Genomic DNA, 18,074 nt, shown 5'->3' with positions numbered 1-18,074 from the left:
TGCATGTTTGCTTTTGAAGGGCATTTTTCCCCTCCATGCCTTGGAGTCACTTAATTCATTAGTTCATCATTTATGTCCTATTTCATTATGTTATAATCTTTACAGTTGTTAATTTGCATTTCATTTCCTACAGTGACAAAAAAACAAAACAAAACAAAACCAAAAACCCACCTTACCCATGAAAAATGTTATTGTTGTAATATTAATATAAGTCACAAATGATCACCATCCAGACCCCGTTGCAAAGAGCAACGGCTCCCTTTGTCTGCAGCTGGGAGGATTTGGGGTAATTACCAAAAGCAAGAGCTCTGCATGCCCCGAGGCTGAACGATCAGAACCAATCACAAGCCCTGAGATAATATTAAAAAGAGGCAGAGAAAACAGCACTTGCAGACAGTCATAGCCCACTTGTGCACCTACTGTGACTCTCGATGCAGACCCCACACCACCTGTACTTGAGCGGCTCAGAGTCTAGAGGGACAGATGGTGGCCTCCATGCCCCATGGGTGGGGGAGAGCCTGTGCCCAGGAGCTCAGAGGAGAAGCAAGGTTGAGTCCTCCCTGGAGGGGAGCCAGGGAGAAGCGGGCACTGGGAGGGAAGGAGAGAGTGGGTGGTGTGTGAGCTGCTGCACAGATTCCAGCCCCAAACCCCTCAATTCCTACTCTATTGGTCTAGAAGAGGACTCTTGCATTGTGTCTTTTTCAGGAAAATTGCACTGCAGAGAGTCATTTCTTTGCTCTGGAGACCAGAGATGATCCATCCCCTTGAACTGCCTTAACATCTAGACCTGGAAGGAGATACCCATCACTCCTGAGAAGTTTTGTGCCTCCCCCCGACCCCCCCCACCCCCAATCCCTGGCCCCATAAGAAGCTCCAGAGCAAATCAGGGGTGGCTGAGTCAGAACTCCTCCTGATGTGCTGGGAGGTTAAGTCTGTTAAGCTGTGAACAGCTGATGCTGTTTCTAGAGCAGGGAAAGTACAAAGTGGACCTGGTATATCATAGACTAGAAAGCAAGGAACTGATCAAAGGTTTAATGGGGTCATGTTTGAAAGACATAAGAACCAGCCATAAGAGGATTCCAAGGGTCAAATTTGGGACAAATTTAGTAACAAAAAGAGTAATGATGATCATGGAAATTCTAAGACATTTAATGGGGGAAAAATCCTAGAGTCCATAATAATAATCAAAGAAAAAAATAAAAACAAAACCATGTTTTTGTATATATAAGGAGGGAAAAATGGAGTGGGTAAGAAGCTCTGTGGGAAAGAATCCACCTGCCAATGCAGGAGATACAAGAGACGTATCTGATCCCTGGGTTGAGAAGATCCCCTGGAGAAGGAAATGACAACCCATTCCAGTATTCTTGCTTGGAGAATCCCATGGACAGGACCCTGGCAGGCTATAGTCCATAGGGTTGCAAAGAGTTGGACAGGACTGAACGACTGAGTGCACACACACACACAAGAAGATGTTAACACGGGCCCACAGGTGTCCATAGCACTGTGCAGTTTTTCCAAGAAAGAACCAGAGAACCTTGTTTGAACCCTAGATTTATGATTGACATGTTGAATAATGATTTTGAACAACTTCATTTGTGTCTCAGAGCTTTTTTCTCCCTCTGTACAATGGACATGACATAGTTTCCATCTCCCAGGCCAGTTGGGAGGGCTAGCTGGGCTAAAGGGTGTGAATTCAGCACAGTGACTGGTACCTGTTAAGTCTTAGTAATAGCTAATGATATTAGCATTAGTCACAAATCCAGGGCTCAACAAAGGTGCTCGCCATCATCCAGAGTGCTAAGCATGGACTAAGGTACCCGCAAAGCCAAGGCACTTGCTTTTGCTGAACTGGGCCCCCTAGAAGCTATGTCCATGTTCTGGGATTTGTGAATGTGACCTTTTGGGGAAAAAAGGATCTTTGCCATGTAGTTAAGTCAAAGACCTTGAGAGCATCCTGGACTGTATGTGTGTTCTCAGTCGCTTCAGTCATGTCTGACTCTGTGGCCCCATGGACTCTGGCCTGCCAGGCTCCTCTGTCTGTGGGGATTCTCCAGGGGAGAATACTGGAATGGGTTGCCATGTCCTCCTCCAGGGGATCTTCGCAACCCAGGGATCGAACCCACGTCTCTTAGGTCTCCTGCATTGGCAGGCAGGTTCTTTACCCCTGAGCCACCAGGAAAACCTACCTTGGCCCTAAACCCAATAGCAAGTACCCTTGTGAGAGCGAGAGAAGAAAGACAGACACGGAGGAGGCCATGTAAAAACAGAGGCAGAGATTATTGTTCTGCAGCCAGAAGTCCAGGAAGGCCTGGAGCCACCAGAAGCTGGAAGAGGCAGGAAGGATAGTCCCCAAAGTCTTTTGGGGAGCCTGGCTCTGTAAACACCCATTAAAAAATTATTTTATTTAAAAATTTATTTATTTATTTATTTTTAATTGATTGATGATGGTTTGCAACATTGATTTAATTTCTATCATACATCAACATGAATTAACCATTGGTATACATATGTCCCCTCACTCTTGAATCTCCCTCTCACCTCCCACCCATTCCCACTCCTCTAGGTTATTACAGAACCCCAGTTTGAGTTCCCTGAGTCATACAGCAAATTCCCGTTGGCTATCTATTTACATATGTCAGTGTATATGCATCCATGCTACTCTCTCCATTCATCTCACCTTTTTATCACCCACCCTTGTCCATAAGTCTGTTCTCTATGGCTGCATCTCCATTGCTGCTCTGCAAACTGATTCGTCAGTACCATCCTTCTAGATTCTCTATATATGCATTAATATATGATATTTGTTCTTCTCTTTCTGACTTACTTCACTCTGTGTAATATGCTCTAGGTTCATCCACCTCATCAGAACGGACTCAAATGCATTCTTGTTATGGCTAAGTAGTATTCCATTGTATAAATGCACCGCAGCTTCTTTATCCGTTCCTCTGTCAGTGGACTTCTAGGTCGCTTCCAAGTCTTGGTTATTGTAACTAGTGCTGCAATGAACATTGGGGTACATGTGTCTTTTTTCAGTTTTGGTTTCTTCAGGGTATATGCCTGGAAGTGGAAGTGCTGGGTCATGTGGTGGTTTTATTCCTAGTTTTTTTAAGGAATCTCCATACTGTTTTCCATAGTGGCTGTATCAATTTACATTCTCACCAGCAGTGTAGGAGGCTTCCCTTTTCTCCATACATTCTCCAGCACTTGTTTGTGGATTTTTTGATGATGGCCATTCTGTCTGGGCTGAGGTGATATCACTCTAGTTTTGATTTGTATTTCTCTAATAATGAGTGATGTTGAGCATCTCTTCTTATTTTTATTAGCCATCTGTGTGTCTTCTTTGGAGAAATGTCTGTTAGGTCTTTTGCCCACTGTTGGAGTGGGTTGTAAAAAATGTATTTATTTATTTTAAAAAATTTATTTATTTTAATTGAAATATAATTGCTTTTACAATATTGCATTGGTTTCTGCCATGCATCAGTATGAATCAGCCATAGGTATACATATGTCCCCTCCCTCTTGAACCTCCCTCCCACCTCCTACCCCACCCCACCCCTCTAGGTTTTTACAAAGCCCCAGTTTGAGTACCCTGAGTCCTACAGCAAAATTCCCTTAGGCTTGTGAACACCTTGATTTTTGACTCCTGGTCTCCAGAACTGTGAGAGAATAAATTCCTGTTGTTTTAAGCTACCCAGTTTGTAGTGTGTGGTTAAGGCAGGCCTTGGAAACTCACACAGGCACCAAGAGAAAACTTTGCCTGAATAAAGCATGGAAGTATTTACCACAGAGTGGTGCGAGGTCATCTTACATTTTGGTATGATCTGTTTTGTTTTTATCTGGAGTCACTGCTTGAATCCTCTAAGGTCTTGATAGGCCCAGCTCTGCCCTGTGTTCCTGATGACTGTGGCCCTGGCTCTGTGGCATTTGCCATGGTCTGATGTAATCCCCCAAGACGTGTAGTGGCCTGCTCTGGGACCTGCATCCAGGGGTCTGCGGGCTGCCTCGCCCAGGGCGCTGCCACCCAGTCCGATGGTCCTCCCCAGTGCAGGAGGTGCCTGGTGGCATCCGTTGTCTGCATCCCCTGTTCCCTGGTGCGTCCACTCAGCCACAGGACTGGAGTGGGAGCACTGAAGGACTGGGGCCCAGGGCGACACTAAGGTGATACCGATGTGCTAGTCTGGAGACACCGTCATCGCAGCGGTGAATTTTGGCTGACTAATCCTGAAATTGCTGGGCTGGGGAGCAGTCAGAGCGTGCACTTGGGCCGAACCACAAAACCAGATGAGGGCTGGAGAGGCCAGGGGTTCTGAAAGAGCCTGGCTCTACGAGGCCTGGAGGCTGGAGCCTGTTTGATGACTTGATGACGTGTATCTACTAGAGGGCATGGCATGAGCCCCAAAGGGCTGAGAGGCAGGCTGGTTGCAAACCCAGCCCGGTGGCTGCCTGGTGACTCAGGGAAGAGACAGGCACTCTGGGCTCAGCATCTCTCTTAGAAGAGCCAAAGCTGATTCCCTTTTGAGATGTGTCTGACTGCAGGCTTTGCTGAGTATTTTTGCCCCCTGAGTGGTTTGGACCTTTCGAGAAGGTGGGCCCTCATAGGTGAACCAGACCGGGATGCCTCGTGACCTGGGCCCTGGGGATAAGGGGACTCCAGAGGAGTGTTTCTGCATAAGCCCCCACCCGTCTCTCCCTGGGACAGGCAGAACCTTGGCCTTCAGACTAGAGGAGGGCAGGAGGAAATGACCTTGGGCCCGAGGTGAGCCCTCTAGCTCTAGAGTTGGGACATCGCTATGACACTCCTGATCGCCACTAATGGGCAAACAAAATCATAAATCCCGATTAGGGAGACACTGGTTGGCAATGACATACAAAAAAGTTTGTGATTAGTGAACTGTAAAAGCCAACATGACACGCTCATAATTGGGATGTATTTACTGTGTGAAGAAACGCCACACTGCCATTCGAGCAAAGTGACTTTGAGGGAACTTTCAAAAGGAGTCCGACACAACTTCCCTCTTTTGCTTACCAAACAGCAATAACTGTTATTGATGGCGCTTTTCAAATGGCAGCTACAGAGAGAGAGGGGCTGTGATTTCTTGTCAGAACTGTTTTATGGTGTCGTATTTTCCGGGTGTTTAAGAAGCCCTGTTCATTTGCGGCATTATCGTGGGTGATTTATGGACCCTCAAAAAGCTTACTTCATTTCGATGGTTTAGGCATTTCGCTTTTTTACAACAAACCTTCTTCCAATATAATCAATGGAGGTTTCTCCCTCTGGCCTGGGAGGGGAGTGCTGTGTGGGTTTATAGCAAAATCAATATGAGGATAAATGGACAGCAAAGAAAGTCCATTGTCAGGCTGGAAACAGGCTGCAAAGTCCTGGGCCCAGCGGCACAGCCGTCCGCCAGTAGGCTGTGGTCCGGAGGCCTTGCTGAATGCGTCTATAGGGAGTTGTCCTGGCCGACCAGCCCAGAGGGACGGTGGGGACAACACAGCTGGGCAGTGGGGAGAGGGCTCAGCCACACTTTAGTCAAAGTTTGTTTGTAAGAGACCCTCCCCTGCACTCTCATGAATGTTTGATGCTGTTTGCGTGTGTTTTCTAATTAAAGTAAGAAATGATTCCCAAATGCATCAGTGTTCCAACCAATGAGAAGGGGATGAGAAAGCAAGCCAGATGAGTAGCTCACAGATGGGGCTAATGTTCCCTGAAGGAGCCCGAACAGCTGCAGAGGCCTCTGGAGGAACCTCAGATCCACTAGCTAACCCTTGTCCCCCAGTCCTTGCCAGGAAAGTCCTCAGGTTTTCTCTAGAGACATGGTGGTGGGGGCGTTACCATAGCAGGCTGGCTGCTGCTGCTGGCGGGGCTTGGAGGTGGGGGAGTATGAAGCACCAGGATGGGGTCCACTGTACTAATTACCTGAGGTAAATGAGGACATTTAGGACAGATATGAGTTTGCTTGTACAGGAGAAGGAAACTTACAGGCCTCTTAAGGTCCCTTGGTGGAGCACAATAAACATTAACTTAATGAGCAAACAAAGGAAGTTCTGGCTGGAGGTAAAATCCAGCTCTAGGCAGAATGGGCAGACAGGTGGAGGGCCACCTCCCTGCCCTGGGCAGCTTCATGGTGCAGATAGCGGCTGACCATCCCATTAGCAGGCCTTGCACTCTTCACTAAGCACCTAGCATGGGTCAGGGCCTGCAGGCTCAGTGATGCCTGGGAAGATAGGCTTTGGCCCTCAGGGAGCTCTTGGTCTAGTGCAATAGTTTCACATATATCACTACCGATGATCAGGGTCATGGAGGAAAAGAGCCCAGTCAGCTCCCCAGCACCCTAAAGGACTCCTGCTACCCTCTGGCCAGACAGTCCATGCTGTTCGTACTGCTTGATGGATTTGGTTCCGGCCTCAGGCCTTTATTTAATTAATCCTCCATCTCTAGAAATCCTTCCAAGGAAGGTCAACAGAGCACTCAGGGCCACCCCTTCCCCCTTTTCTGCCCCGTCTCCTCCAGGCAGTTTAAATTTGAGCCAGCGGAGGTCTTCTGATGTGGGGCTCCATGCCAGTCCTTGTGCCGGGCACAGAAGAGTCAGCCAGCAACATACAGAAACAGTTCCTTTTCTCCCAAAATTTACACCCTCATCTTTGTGCCAGGCACCACTCAGCATTTGATTATTTCCTGCCTTGGGCTGGTGATTGCTGATCTCATGCATTAGAGTTCCAATATATCTGGTGGTTCCTAGAGGCTGGGGTCTCACTGCTCACTTGGTGGTCTCCTACAGTGTGTCTGAGTATGAGGCCAGACTCAGAATGGGGGTTCCTGCTCAACTTATTCTTGTTCCCTTGGGGGACTCATTATTTGCTCTAAAACCACAGTGATTCTATCACTAGCTCAACCACACCTAAGCCAAAGCTGTGTATGGCAGAGGTGGCTGGCTGCCCACCAAAATCCACCCTCCCACAGCCATTGCAAAGAGCAGTATCTGGAAAGCCCATCCAGGAACATTTTCCAGCTATATCCCCATTTCCCTACCCCTATTCCATGCACCTAAGCATGACTGTGTGGCTAGCTTTTTTTTGTGACTAACATTTGACCGTAGAATGTGAATGGAAGAGAGAGATGTTGCTTCAAGGGCCAGATTCTTTGTCCTTTCATCAGCTGTATGAAGATGACCAAAGGCTGTAAGAGATGGTAGAGCCGCAGAAATAATGATCCTGGGGCCTTGAATCACGGTGTGGAGGATGATGTTCACTTCCTGGACACTTGCTTGAAACTGACAGGCAAGTGAGACATAAACTCCTATTAAGGAAGCAACACCCCCACATATATTTAGGTCTGAAGAAGGAATTCATAGGGCCTGGACTCCATCTTAGGCTGTTCATGCTGATCATGCTCGGCCACCTTTCCAATGGACTCTGAACTCTGTGTTTAGTGCCTATGAAAACAACAACAGAAGGATAAGACCCCCTCCAGACAGGTGAAGATCGTATCTTTGTTACTCATCGCCTAAGAGAAAACATACACTAATCACCTCTTCCTCCAGACAGGCCATAAATTTTTCTGTATCTATCAGAGTGTAACCTCAGGTTTATTGATTATTGGCTAATTGTTTGACTGTTTGAGCACATGAGCACATAGCACATGAATGATGGGGTTATTGGGATTGTATTTTCCGTGGTTTATGTACGTCTCAAGGAATTTGGAGTGGTGGGTTCGGACATGTACAAATGGGGTATAAAAGATTTTCACAAATGCTGGTCAGGGTCCTTGGCTAAGAGGAGACTCTGCCTTGGGTCCTCCGGTGATATAAACTGCACCCCACTATCTGCATTGTCCTTCTGAGTGAGTTTGTTTCCCGGAACGCGTGGCTACAACAGGTCTGCTTGCTGGGTGCCTGTCCTCCTCAGTCTGTACACTGGTATGAGACTCTCTGCTTCCAGCACCCCCTCCCCCAGGCTCTGCTTGCTCAGCCATGTACTCATCTCCCTCAGCCTTTTGCTTATGAGGGAAAATTGTGCCTTTGGCTAGAGCAGGTCTCAGAAATCATGTTCGTCTTGTTTGTGTCGTTTTTAAACTTTGTATTATGAAAATATATATATAGAAAAGTAGAATGAACGGGATAATGGGCATGTATACTATGATGTGTATTACAGTAACACAGGGAACACTCTCGTGCCTGTCACTCGGATTGAACTACTGTTTACATCCTGTCGTATGTGCTTCATCTGCTTTTTACTTCTGAAGTATTTAAAAATAAATTACAGACATTATTACATTTTACCCATAGTTATTTCAATATACATCTCTGAAAAATAAGATACTACTGATACATAATCATAATTCCATTGTATTAGTAGGGGTTCTCCAGAGAAACAGGAGAAACAGGATGTATATAGGTACATAAAGAGTTATTGTAAGGAATTCACTCATGTGATTCCTGAGGCTGAGAAGTCCTAAGACTGGTATTAATTGCTAGCAAGGTGGAGGCCCAAGAGTAGTTCCATTGTGAAAGCCAGCAGCCTTGACACCCAGGAAGAGCTGATGGTTTGGTCCAGTGTCCCAGCTCAAGCAGGCAGGCAGGAAGTGTGCCCTGTTACTCATGGGTCAGCCTGACAGCCTTTTGGTTTTATTCAGGCCTTCGACTGGGCAGATGGGTCTCCCCGCGTGAGAAAGGGCTGTCTGATTTACTCAGTCTACCTATTCATCCAAAAAAAACTCTCCCAGACACACAGAGAATAATGTTTGACCACATGTCTGAACACCCTGGGGCCCAGTCAAGTTGTCACATGAAATTAACCATCACAGTAATTATTGTACCTAGCATATAATCCCTGACACCATCTAGTACCTTATCTACATTCAAATTTCCCCAAATATGGCTTATAGAATCATCTCTTCAGACTAGTGTCTAATCAGAGGCCAAGAGTTGCATTGTTTTTTTGCCTATGACCTTCGAGAAGCCCAGCAATAGGGGTCCATGCCTGACTCCTCCAGGCTGGGAGGAGGTGGGGGGAACATTTGGTTGTGGAGTTGGGCTGTAGGTCTAAGAAGATAATTATTTATTACTGAGAACAAGCACAAGTGAAGCATCAAAACGCTCAGCGCTCCCTCTCTGGTAATTTATGGGCTCCAGCCATCAGGCGCTTGTGTCTCTAAGTGCTTTACATCGTTAATTAGATACACCTGGAAACTCCAGCAAGGGCGGGTCACCGTGGCCAGGGTTACCTCCAGCAGAGTGTGAGTGGCTGAGCCCACTCAAGGTCACCAAGCAGGTCTGGGCCTGAGTGCGCGTCTCTGCCCCAAGAAGAGTGTCCTGGACTCCTCTCCAAGGGTAGACGGTGAAGCCCAGCCAGACAGAGGGGCACCAACCAACCCCGCATTCCTAGGCCCAGAACACTGAGCCTTCTTCCCTGTAGGGAAATTGGCAGGACAGCAGCCGGGGCACCCAGGGTTCCCATAGCTTCCCATCAGGTCACAGGCAGGACACTGTAAACCAGACCACGTTTTAAATGCATTAAGGAAGCGTGGCCCAACCCCAGGTGGGTCCTTTCCCAAAGTGAAAGATCCTTTTGGTATGTGGATGATTTGTCCCTGATCTATCAGATTTCTGTGAACTGGGTTTTCTGAAAACAACTGTAGACGCGCAGGAGTTAAAAGTGGGGGACCTCCGGATTCCAGGCTCCACCTCACCACAGGTGACTTGTCTATACAAGCCTCATATGTAAAATGGGTATTATAGCAGCGTCTCCCTCAGACTCTGAGGGTCATGCAAGATACTGCTTAACTTGGTGACTGTATTGGGTGTGTGCGCTCAGTCGTGTCTGACTCTTTGCAACCCCATGAGCTGTAGTCCATCAGGCTCCTCTGCCCATGGGTTTCTCCAGGCAGGAATACTGGAGTGGGTTACCACGCCCTCCTCCAATGGATCGTCTCGACCCAGGGATCAAACCTGAGTCTCCTGCATTGGCAGGCAGATCCTTTACCACTGAGCCACCTGGGAAGCCAAAAATTATAAATTTAATACTATTTAATGGCAACTTAGTGGCTGGCACATTACAACCATATGTGTTGCCTAGCTTTCTTGTTATCATTATGTTATTATCTGTTCACCAGATAGACAAACAGGCGATCACACACAGAAAACTGCACAGAGGTTTCCTACGGGTCAGTCACCCAGAGTGTACTGGAACCTGGGAGAAGTCCCTAGGGCACAGCGGCTACAAGTGTGGCTTCCTGGTGGGGCAGGGAGGCGGAACAGGACAGGGCGGTTAGAACTTGGGGAGGTGTCCGGGCTGATCTATGCACTGTCCATCCCCAAACTCAAAAGTCCCATGGTTCATCCAGGACTGGACTGTCTCAGGCTAGCACAGGACTGAGGCTTGGCCATGTTACTTAATCTCCCTTTCACCTTAGTTTTCTTGTCTGTCAGATGAGGGTGATAATGTCTGCCTCCCAGCATGGTGAAGCCAGAAGGGGATTCAGTGGCGAAGGTGCTCTGGAGTAGCCTCTTAGAGTGTTAACTTGAGTCCTGAACACTCCTTGAGGGCAGCTCCCAGAGGTGGCAGCCGCCACCACAGGCCAGAATATTGGAGTGTCTGGTCTCCCCCACCAGGTCCAGGGCCTGTCCCCAGCTTCCAGCTCAGGAGTGGAGAATCCCTCTTGGAGTGCCCTGTGGCCCGGTGGCTCTAGATGTCCGGCTGCCCAGGCCCTTCTCTGAGCAGCAGCCCTGTGCGCTCCTCCTGTGTGCTGTTTGCAGCCAGCTGCCTCTGTGCCTCTTGCAACATTATTTTTCAAAGTGATGACCCAGTGAAGCAATTACCGTTTCAATGGGGATGAGATCTTCTGTCTCTTCAGCCGGCAGCCAAGCTTGGCCTCTGCAGCATCTATTCCTCTCCACAGCTCTTCCTCAGCCTCGTGAAAGACCTTCTCATGTTCACGCCCACCAAGGGTCTCGAAAGCCTCCAACAGCCACGCCAAACCCCTCTCTTGAGTGGAGGCTTTTCCTGAGAAAGGGGGGCTTCCCAGGATCCCAAGAGCCTTTGTGAAGAAAGCTTTGTTTGATTCCACCCGTGCTGTTTGGGTTCTAGGAGATTTTTTCCCCCTGAGAGAGCGAACTTAATGAAAACTGTGCTTTATTTATAGACATGTTATGACTGCAGACTAGAAAGTTTAATTGTGGAAGAGTAGTTCCGCGATGCTTGGCTAGGCCTTGGTGGTCTATGAAAAGATGGCTTGCTCCAAGGTGCCCTCAAAAAAAAAAAAATCGTGGAGCAGAATGAAGTAAGAAGGGGATCCTAGAAGTTGGGTCTGCACTGGTGCTACTTCTGCACAGGGTGTGGACATGCCACTGAAGGGGCAGGGGCCATCTCACCTGGTGGAGGTGGAGAGTGGGGACCTCACGCACCCCACCTACAGGTGGACTATTAACTGCAGGACTGGGACCTTGTACATGGAAACAGGCTGTGGGGGCAGGCGATGGATGCATCACCTTCTCCTGAGGCTTCTGCTCTTATCCCCACTTACCCCAGAAGCATCCCTCCAAGGTGCTCAGCTGGCTCTGCCCAGACAGTCCCCCTGAACCCCCATGTCCCCTGAGAAACCTTCTCCAGGTAAAGGAACAGGGGACAACCGTGCTGGGTGTGCTACTCTGTTGAGCTGCCGTAGGGAGTTCCACCTCCCAAATGGCGTGTGCCCTGTGACCCTCAGCTATGAATATGGACCAACCTAGGACCCAGGGTGGCAGAGCCCTTGCCCCCACCTGGCTAGGGTCTATGAGCAGATATTTTCTAGTCTCCGAAGAGGCTGTAAATCTGTGTGGCTACAGGTTGCTTTGCTGGGAAGGGGGACTGCGAGGGACATTTCCTGACACTGCGGTATTTCTCCCAGTTGCCCCACTGAGGCCACTCAGTTGCCCACCTTGTGGGATGCGATGGTCACCTAGTTGTTGTTGTCAGTCTCCAAGTCGTGTCTGACTCTGCGAGCCCATGGACTGCAGCATGCCAGGTTTCCCTGTCCCTCATCATCTCCTGGAGTCTGCCCAAGTTCACATCCATTGCATCAGTGGTGCCATCCAGCCATCTTGTCCTCCGTCATCCCCTTCTCCTCCTGCCTTCAATCTTTCCCAGCATCAGGGTCTTTTCCAATGAGTCGGCTCTTCGCATCAAGTGGTCAAAGTTGGAGCTTCAGCATCAGTCCTTCCAATGAATATTCAGGGTTGATTTCCTTTAGGATTGACTGGTTTGATCTCCTTGCTGTCCAGGGGACTCTCAAGAGTCTTCTCCAGCACCATGGTTCAGAAGCATCAATTGTTTGATGCTCTGCCTTCTTTATGGTCCAGTTCTCACCACTGTGGATGACTACTAGAAAGACTGTAGCCTTGACAATATGGACCTTTGTTGGCAAAGTGATGCCTTTGCTTGTTAACACCTAGGCTTACAGGTAAACCCCAAACCCTGCGGTTAGGATACCCGCTTCTTGCAAAGGGCCCGGCTTCAAGGCTGTCAGGACGGTGATGTGTTTTGAGTGCCGGTGCCCGGTGTCCCTGCAGGACAGCTCGGAACCGCGCTCTCCCGCATCACAGGCAGCTGGCAGCGCACCTGTCATCACATCGCGTTGTTCTCTGCCGGCATTTACATACCGTTTCTGCAAAGTGCTTTATAATCATTTCATTAGTCATTCATTGGCTTAATTGCATTGCCTTCAATTCAATTAGAAAATCTGATTTTAAATTCAAGTTTCCACTACCACAAGGTTTAATTCAGAAAAAGTTTTTCTTTTTTTAATTGGTTAACATTTAACATTTCTAAGTTTTGCGCCCCATCCTGCCAGCAGTGACTGGAGTACGGAGGGAAAGACGTTTAAAAATGGTAGCAGTGGTGGCCTGCTTCCAAGGTCTAGTTTAGAATCGCTGAGGACCCCTGCCTACCACCTTGACACAGGAGTGTCAGGCTGAGCACTAATGTGGCAGTTGGAAAGCAGACTCACAGGACCCCAAGACACGATGCTTGAGAACCTGCAGCTTGTGCAGGACAAGCATACAATGCAGCGATAGCATTACAAAAAGAACCTGTGTCCTTGCCAGGGTCTGCCTTGAGGCACCACCCAGAGAGGCCAAGGCTGGGCTCCAGTCGTCCCCTCTCTTGGACTAGGAAGCTCCAGCACAGAGCACCTTGAACTAAGAAGCCTGAAATGGAGTCTTGGCCAGGACTCTTACCCAAACTGGTCACACAGGTGTATTTCTTGCCTTGATACTGGCCTAACAACAGAGCCTCTTGGAGGTCTCATTGAGACCAGGCACAAATCATCAATCTTGCTGTTTTCAATAAATGATGCCGTCTAGTGGGTACAAAGTGCCCTGAAACTCCTCGGACCCATGGTTGCAAAACAATACTATTAATCAGTGAGTTTCCTGCGCTGTTCGTGGCGGGTAGTGCTGTGTGGTACATCTCTTGTTTCAGTAACACAGCTCAGCCTAGTACTAGGCCTGCTGGAATTAACCCTCCCAGCTCAGCTCAGGGAATATGTGTGGCCAAGAAAGAAGAGGGCATAGAACCCACCCTCTCTGCCAGAGTGAGCCTAGGGGGTCCCTTGGGGAGAGCCACAGGGCTCAGCCGTGGCCACAGCCTTCAGCCTCCCTTCCCATGCATTCTCCGTTGGTCACCCAAGCCCTGCTCCTAAGCATGCAGTTTTGGTCATGGCGTTAATTTAATCGAGCCCTTCCCTGCACTCCCTGTTTAGAATTGCACCCCCCCCCTCTTCACACCTATTCCTGTTCTCTGCTTTATTTCTCTTTTTCATGTGTAACCAGCATATCTTGCTTCTTGTTATCTATCCCACTAGAGTGCAGGTGCCATGAAGCAAGGGTTTTGCATCTGGGTTTTCACTGTGTCTATGTGCTTAGGTCAGTGAGTGCCTGGCATGCGCTCAGTGTCTCTAACTCGGTGCCTAAAAACCCCACATTTGTTCCCCTGGGTTTTCAGGATCCTAGCCCGGGCCCTCTCTAGCTTGGCCCAGACAGCCTTTTTGATCTTCTCCTGCATAGCTTCCTCCATCCCACCTAACACATAGCTGCCATTGCCCCCAACTGCTTCCTGGTCCTTTAACCCCTCCCACCTCACACATACTGTTTCTCTACCTGGATTCCCTCCTATTCTTCACCTTCCCATCATCCCCAGCATCACTGCCTCCAACCCCAACTCTCCCAGTTCCTATCCCATCTTTAAAGCTCTATTTGAAACGTCACTTCTTCCCAGATGCTTGTCCCTGCCCTGCTTCCCCCAGACCAAACCCACTGTCATAGCACCCTATGCTCTCCCTGCCGCACAGCCCTGCCCCCGTGGCTTGATATTCTGTCTGTGACCACCTGCCTGCTGCACTCTGAAGGCTTCAGGGAAACGAAAGCAGTTTCTCTGGCTGCTGCCATGGCCACCACCATCAGATCCTAGGTGTTAGGTGGAGGGCTTGATGTGGATGATCTTATTTGATTTCTCAAGCTCTCCATGAGGTAGGGATGTGACCACCACCATCATTTTACAGAGGAGGAAACTGAAGCACAGAGAGGTCAAGAACCTCAGTGAGCATCACACAGCTAGAGCCAAAAGTCAGACCCAGGTCTGCCTCCAGAAACCTGTGCTCTTAACCACTCCCATCCCACCTCCTGCCCCCAGATTGCTGACTTAAATTTTTAAAAAAAAAATTAATTAAAAATTTTTACACTTAAAAAATTAAATTTAATTAAAAATTTTATTTTATGTTGGAGTATAGTTGATGAACAATGTTGTGTTAGTTTCAGGTGGACAGTAAAGTGATTCAGTTATACATATACAGGTATCTATTCTTTTTCAAGTCTTTGCCCATATAGGTTTTTATAGAATTTTGAGCACAGTTCCCTGTGCTATATATTTGGTCCTTGTTGGTTGGTTTTCTATTTTAAATATTTGTCAGTGTTTTATTCACCGTGATGTTGGGGGAAATATCATCTTTCCACACCTCCGGTTTCCCCTGACGGTTTCTGACCCCTTGCCCCGCCCATTACTGTCCCTGGTGGGCAGGTTTAGGGGAGGAAGTGGGTGTACTGCCCTGCCCCTTCTCTTTCTCTCGGTTCTGGGAGCCAGGCTGTCCCTAGACAGCTTGTGCTCCTAATTGCTGTCAGTCCTCTGGTGTGTCCGCAGCTGACAGGGTGGGAAAGCCTACATATTTTTGAGGTTGAATATCAGAGAGCCCCTTGCCCTCAGATGCAATTCAGTTGAGGAACTGAATTCCTCGATTCATCCTGTTCAAAAACCAAGGTAACCTTTTGGTTTCTCCCTCCCTGAGTATCTTATTTGTCAGTTGACTCAGGCTTCCCTGGTAGCTCAGATGGTAAAGAATCTGCCTGCAATGCAGGAGACCAGGCTTAGACCCCTGGGTCAGGAAGATCCCCTGGAGGAGGGCATGGCAACCCACTCCAGTATTGTTGCCTGAAGACTTCCATGGTCAGAGGAGCCTAGTGGACTGTAGTCCATGGGATCACAAAGAGCTGGACACAACTGAGCAACTGAACACTTTTCACTTTCAGGTTCAGGCAGAGAAGGGGTAGTTATTTACCAGGTCCCTGAATAGAACTGAGGTGGTGTGAAGGGAAAAGAATGTGAGGAACAGAAGACTCGGTGGGGGATGGGGTGCTGGGCAGAGCAGGCTGCACCAGGCTCTTTGCACGGAATGGAGGTGTGCTCCAGACGTAAGGAGAGCCTGGGACAAAGGAGAAGTCACAATAACTTTTCGGGGTGATGAACCTGGGCCCTAGGTGGTCCCATGCTGGGCTTGAAGAGACCAGGGTTATGGGGCAAGGTAGTCCTTTCAGGGCAGCTCCCACACTGGCATTCCAAAGATGCCTTTGTGCCTCCACCATCAGCCTGGCCCCCATCTGGTTGGCATCCTGTTGGCCCATGGCCAGTCTGCAAGGAGCATGTAGGCTGTGGTCTTTGGTGTTAGGCCAAAGTTCTCCAGACTTTACTCCGGGCCCTGTGCATCTGTCCTGTGAACTCAGGCCCGGCCTGCCTCCCAGCCAGCTCACCGCGCCCCCTGCACTCCTGCCTGTGGGGCTGTTTGGAGCGTCCATGGCTGCAGCTCACTTTGAGACCCCCTTCCCTCCTCCAAGAACAGCAACTCCAGCCTACCTGCCTGGCAGCGCTTGGCTGGATCATCCCTGAAGGTGTGACGTCACCCGGACCAGGTAGCTTAGGTGAGAATGCTCCACTATGAGGGTATGGCTGCTCAGAGCTGAGCACTTTGAGGGCTGGGTGGCTGTTCTCTCCATTGAATGTAGCTTCTGAGCCTGGGCGATCTGCCTCTGGGGTCTGGCAGATGGGAAAGTGACAGAGGCTCAGAAGTGTCTGCAGCTCAGCTAGAGCCCTCAGCAGCCTCTTGTTCCCCACTTTCTTTAAGAAGATCAGAGGCTTTTAGTGGGGCTTATTGGGTGTAAAGTGCCTTACACGCAGCACCTAATTCCATCCTCACAGTCTCTTTCCCCCATTACAGCTGGGGCTGGAGAGACCAGGCCCGAGGTATCAGTAGGTGCTGCACCTGTGCTCATTTCTCCATCCTTTCTCTACCAAGGCGGATGCTTCTCCCATCAGGTCCTTCTGCCTCCCTTTGTGATCAGACATGCAAGAGCCCTGGAGGCCTGATCTGAAGCCCAGGTGTGCCTGCCTGTGGAAAGTTCCTGCCAGGACCAAGCTCACTAGGGCCTCTGGTTTCCTTTCCTACATGATGGTTTTCTGCCCTTGGGGGGATACATGGTCCTTAAGCTGTCACTCTGCACCTACCCCCTGTGCCTTCTGAGCTGGGAGAGGAGGCTAGGCAGTATTGGTTATGGCCCCTTGGGGCTCTTGGGGTCTATCAGGGCAAGACAGAAAATTCATTAACGTTTCAGTGACTTAGACCAATAAGGTTATAAAGTTTATTTCTTACACCGGTAGGGGTGACTCTGGTCAGGCAGCTGATACAGTGATTCAGGGACTCAGGCCCCCTCTGTGTCATGACTCTGCTGACTTCAGTGACCCACGGACACTTAGGGGTCATTTCCTCTTCAGCCAGAATGGAAAGCAGCCAGGGTGACTCCCCCATGGGAGGTCTGTTTGGGCTTGCAAGGAGCATACAAGGAGCATTCATCGCTCATGTCCACATTCTATGCTGTCAGGACTCATGGCCACATTTCACCACCGGGGCAGCTGGGAAAGGCCATTCTGCTGAAGGCCCAGGAGGAGACACGCTTTGGTGAGCATGCAGTGCTCTGCCCTGAGGCCTGTCTTGGCCACGTGGGGGCCATCTGCATTCGTGGAATCCTGACGTCTCTCCCTGCTGCTGCCTGGGGCATCTCTCCTTGCTGAAGGCCCTACAGCTTCTGCAGGATCAGGGCCCTGGGAGGTGCAGGCTGGGTTCCTGCCCTCACTGATGTGCAGGTGACCACAGATGAGGCCTTGCACCTCTTATGGTTCTAATACCTGTTGAGCCCCCCTGCCTCCCTGAGTGGTCAGAGGAGCAAGTAAAGGCACACAGAGAATATAAAGTGCTGAAGGGAGGAGGGGGCAGAAGGAAAGGGAGGCTCTTCACAGCCGGGCACGCCCTGCAAAAGGCTGTGGACGCTCAACCTGAGGATACACATGGTTCATCAGGCCCTGCTGTCCATGGCCAGGCTGTCCATCTTGACCCTTTGTCTGATCACTTCCTCCCAGGGGATCTTAACAAACAAGTAGCATTTGATCCAGCACTGTTCTCCTCCAGTTAAAAATAAGGCTCATAAATTGAGGCCATGCCCTAGGGGACAGCAATGTTATAAGCTCATCACCTGATGATGTTCAAACCTAGTTATAAAAATACACAGCACTTCTGCACTGGGGAGCAAGTGACCTACTTTGTACCTCATGGACTGGTATTAAATTGGCAGGGGGCAGGTCCGGGCCCTTGCTCTGTCTTTAAATTCCTGACAACCCATGCTCTCTGGCTGATTCTGGAAGCCCCTAACTGGTGTGTTTTCTTGGGCTCATGCTGCGGCTTGCTCAGCTCTAGGGCTAAGGTTCTCCGGGCACCTGACTGG

At 49.3% G+C, this 18,074-nt stretch overlaps 1 long non-coding RNA gene across 1 annotated transcript; it reads right to left on the bottom strand.

Annotated features, from left to right (window-relative positions):
- Positions 1-5,628: 5,628 nt before the first annotated feature.
- On the bottom strand, positions 5,629-17,822 carry LOC129632243 (uncharacterized). The gene is made up of 2 exons (XR_008704435.1): positions 16,156-17,822; positions 5,629-7,433 (listed from the first exon to the last, which is right to left on the bottom strand). It is a non-coding gene; the product is annotated as an uncharacterized LOC129632243 (long non-coding RNA).
- Between the last annotated feature and the right edge of the window lie 252 nt (positions 17,823-18,074).

Source organism: Bubalus kerabau, chromosome 1, assembly GCF_029407905.1.
Source record: "Bubalus kerabau isolate K-KA32 ecotype Philippines breed swamp buffalo chromosome 1, PCC_UOA_SB_1v2, whole genome shotgun sequence".
In the NCBI taxonomy this organism is placed as follows: domain Eukaryota; kingdom Metazoa; phylum Chordata; class Mammalia; order Artiodactyla; family Bovidae; genus Bubalus; species Bubalus kerabau.
Note: the sequence above shows the minus strand (reverse complement) of the source record. Positions and strands in the feature narration are given on the sequence as shown.